This window comes from Odontomachus brunneus, unplaced genomic scaffold (genome assembly GCF_010583005.1).
Source record: "Odontomachus brunneus isolate Ranch 3 - 2012 unplaced genomic scaffold, Obru_v1 Obru_scaffold_103, whole genome shotgun sequence".
Lineage (NCBI taxonomy): Eukaryota > Metazoa > Arthropoda > Insecta > Hymenoptera > Formicidae > Odontomachus > Odontomachus brunneus.
The window spans coordinates 378,749-382,667 of NW_022639553.1; the positions used below are offsets into that span (position 1 = coordinate 378,749).

General features: G+C 43.5%; 1 protein-coding gene across 2 annotated transcripts in view; it reads right to left on the reverse strand.

The window, feature by feature from the left end:
- The window catches only part of LOC116848982 (proteoglycan Cow), a 181,398-nt gene that overhangs the window by 52,129 nt on the left and 125,350 nt on the right, over positions 1 to 3,919 (reverse strand). The gene's annotated exons all lie outside the window — the stretch shown is intronic.

The following is a 3,919-nucleotide window of genomic DNA, read 5'->3' on the forward strand; positions in this document are numbered from 1 at the left end:
CCTCTCCCGTTCGGCCCTTTTCATGCTCCAAAAAGCGAGCAAGGGGCGGAATCGGAGCGCGCGACTTGCACAGACTTGAAGTCAAATCGCAAATGCGCTGGCATCCTCTCCACGGTGAAGGGCGCAGCGGTGAACGCGTAGAAGAGTTCGTTAGAGTTGTGGGTGTTAATGACGTTTCTTTGTCAGTAGCGTTCTCGCGCAGTTTCTCACGCGGAAGTCACTCGCGGCCGCGCCGGCAAAGTTGCAATGGCGGCGTGAGAATTCCAGACGATTTTCTTCACAATCCGCGACGAAACGTATTTTCGCACGATGTTGGCGCGCGACACCCGAGTGCGACGTGCGTCGTGCGAGTGATGGGATTAACTCGCACACGAACGCGAGCTAAATGGACCAACGTTCAGCTCTTCAAGATGCGACCTCGGGCCGAATATATAGTATCGCTAGGACTTCGTAACGGTATGTAAATATTATGCGAAGACATAATTTCGGGAAACATTAATGTTGATGCTATTTCCCCGACTGCTCGCCCCGTGGCCCGAAATGCAAAGCGACGACGGCGGCGACGGCAGCGTCGTCTCTTCCGGCGCGCGGCGAAGTAATTTTCAGATAATGGGAATCGCAAAATTGTACAGTATTCGTAAGAAAGTCGGGCGGGAAGGGGTGACGCTGTTCTTCCGCAAAGCTGCACGCTCCGGTCGAATTTGCGGCGCACTTGCGAGACACGATAAAAACGCGCTCGGGAATATTGGAATTAGTATCTATTTTCCGCGGGTCCGTGAAGTTTCGATAAAAGTTCCCCGCGCACAAGCCGTCCCGCGCGAGAGATGCACCGGGCGCGTATTAAAAAAGTATTACACCGCGAGAAGTTTCTTTATCGAGGAAATAAAAAAAAAAAAGCTGCCTCGGCCGAAGTGAAACATTTTTCCCCGTAACATATTTATCGATATCTAATATGTTTTTAAACATTCGGGTCATCGGCCTCTCGTCACGCCACGCCGCAGATGTGTCTCGCGAATACGTGTGTACACGACTTGGCGCGCACGTTCGCGCAAGGGTACTATTTGATCCGTGAATTTAATCGCGCCTCGTTGTCCCACTTTGTTCCGCCGTGTTGTGTCATATTGTGTTGTATCGCATTGCACATCACGCTAACAACCCCGAGGCCGGTATTAACAGTTCGTTACTTGAACTTTCTCTCATACGAAGTACTCAGATTCGAGTCCGAAGTTGGATGAGAGTTTTTCAATTGAGTCGCGACTATAGATATAATGTCACACATAAATCATGTAATTCAACTGAAAAACTTGGGTCTGATTCTTATTGGAAATATCTGAATATGTCACGAACTTCACGTTTGGCAGGCTCAAGAAAAGCTCGCGTCGGAGTGGATGTGTACTCTCTTAAAGTCGGTAAAATGTGCTTCCGATTGAATCAGTAAGAGAATGGTCAAGCAGTTTTGAAACCATTTTAAAATAAGTTTATAATGCGTAAATTACAAACATGCAAGTGCCAAAGTCGTCGGATCTTAGGTTCCAGAGATATGGCTCACTGAAAATTCCATTTCAACGAAATGGCGCCTCGTGGAAGTAAGATTTTCAATGGGTTTCATATCTCTGAAACTTGAGATCCGACGGCCTTGGCACTTATATATTTGTAATCTACGAACATTATAAACCTTATTTTAAAAACTTATTTTCTAAACAAGAACCAATTAAAATTTTTCATGGTGATATTCGTACCTTAAATCACTCACATTGGACATTATCTTAAAAAAATTTTCATTGTTCTCTAGTCTAATTAGTGAGCATTCACTGATTTCACAGTTTTCCGGAAAGACTTCTATTTCACTGTTCCATCTTGCATCTCATTGATTTTCACTAATGAAAGTAAGATTTTAGTGCAAAATTTGTAATACACAAATTTATTACACATATCCAAATCTAACTTTCAGCGTTTGTAACAATGGGATTATCAGCCAAGATTATCTTCCATACATCTTGCGTACAATGACTTTGTGTCCGTGCTCGCAAAGTGCACCAATAACAGAAATAGTAATCAGTTAATAGGTTACTTAATAGTCGCTACTGTCAACTGATCGACGAGAACGCTACTGTTAACTTTCAGCGAGAACGTACATGATGTACTTATAACAGTGCTGTACTTATAACTAAACCGCAAAATATAACATTTCCCTGCGGGATATACTGATTACACTTTAGAGAGTACAAATGCAAAAGAGTGATCTGCGCGTCAGACAAGCGACGAGGTATCGAGCCAATGATCGCGCGGATGTGACGGCAATTTCGCGAAATTGCGGTATCTCGTTTGTACGTTGTAATCTTTTATTATGCGCAACGAATTCCCCAGGGACACAGTCGAGCCTAAAAAAGAGGGTCGAGTCGTTCTTTGCTCTGCTCGCTCGTGCAAATTTAAGTAGGGAGGAGAACGTTTCGCTGTCAGCCGGCGATTCTCGCCTCTTCCTTCTCTCTCTCTCTCTCTCTCTCGGTCTTCCCTTTCAGAGTTTTTATTCCCCGGGGAAGGATATTAGACGTCTGCAGTTCTTACACGTGCCGTTAACCCCTGTTTGACGTTTGACGTGCCAAAAGCGAAAAGCAAACACTCAACATAGCCTCGCGAAAGCGTCGTTGTCGAAATGGAGTTTTTCGGTGGCGTAAAGCGGGATTACGAAGTGAAATCGGCGTTTAATCCTTTCAGTTACGCAACATTCTTCGTCGGCGGCGTGCTATATTTATAATGCCATTAAAACCGCTCCGCAGTTTTCCTCTTCTCTCTCTCTCTCTCTCTCTCTCTCTCTCTCTCTCTTTCTCTCTCTCTTTTTTCGAATTTTCGCTGTCAATCTACCTGGCGTCGCGTCCCTGCGTTTTCACTCTCGGGACAGATTTACGCTCGTGATTCCCAGATTAGCGTCGAATTAAACGCGTTTTAATAACGGAAGTTCGAGAGCGCGAGACACGCATCCCGGCGAGCTCGATGACGGCGAACAGTGTTTTCAATTTCGCGCTCGAGAGACTTTATTCTCGAGGGAGGGGTGTTCGATGCGCCCCGCATGCACTCCTCCAAAGCTAGCCCCCGCGAGCTCCATTTGATGCATCGTTTGACAAAGGGATAAAAAAGTCTTCTCCGTTTCTATAAAACATCGCTATCATCGCAATTAATTATACGTCTATCTATCGGGCTGCCTTTGTCGGTAAATCTCCGGAGTCAACGGAGCTTTTCTCGCTAAACGAAATTAACCCTTTTTTTCGAGACTGTCTTTCTCTCTCTGTCTGACTCTGATGCAAATTTTATATCGATGAGCCCCACGAATAGCATTTCCATCAAAATCATTGATGCGTCGTTCGTTTTATGGTCTATATTTTTCGAGGGAAAGTAAACCTAAAGTAAAAACATTTTCGGGGAAAACTAGTTACGTACCAGAAACTAGTCAATTTTTATAAGACAATAACTGTTAATAATATTATTAAAGATAATATCTCAACAACTGTTGAGACCACATTGGTTAATTATTAGTACTTATCTTAGAACGTAGATACTTTTCTCTAAGTTTTATTTAAAATCAAAATAATATTACAATTAAATAATAGAAAAGAAACTGATTTAGCATAAGCAAAGTAAATTTTCGAGCCTCTTGAAATTTTGTATTAATGTTCTCCGTCGTGAGTGAATAAAGTTAAACGACATTTGCACGTATATTTGCATGTTTATACGATCAATCACAATAATTAGTTGTCTGAGATCTTGTAACTTGAAAATTCTGAAATATCGGGCTCATCCAGCCTTGGTCTTTCCTGGACGAATACTGGACAGTGATCAGAATTTCTGGGCCGGTTACTCGCTATACCCTGACTGATTTTCTGCTCGGGAACTTCACGGTGCAAAAACGCAATGCGGCCATCCC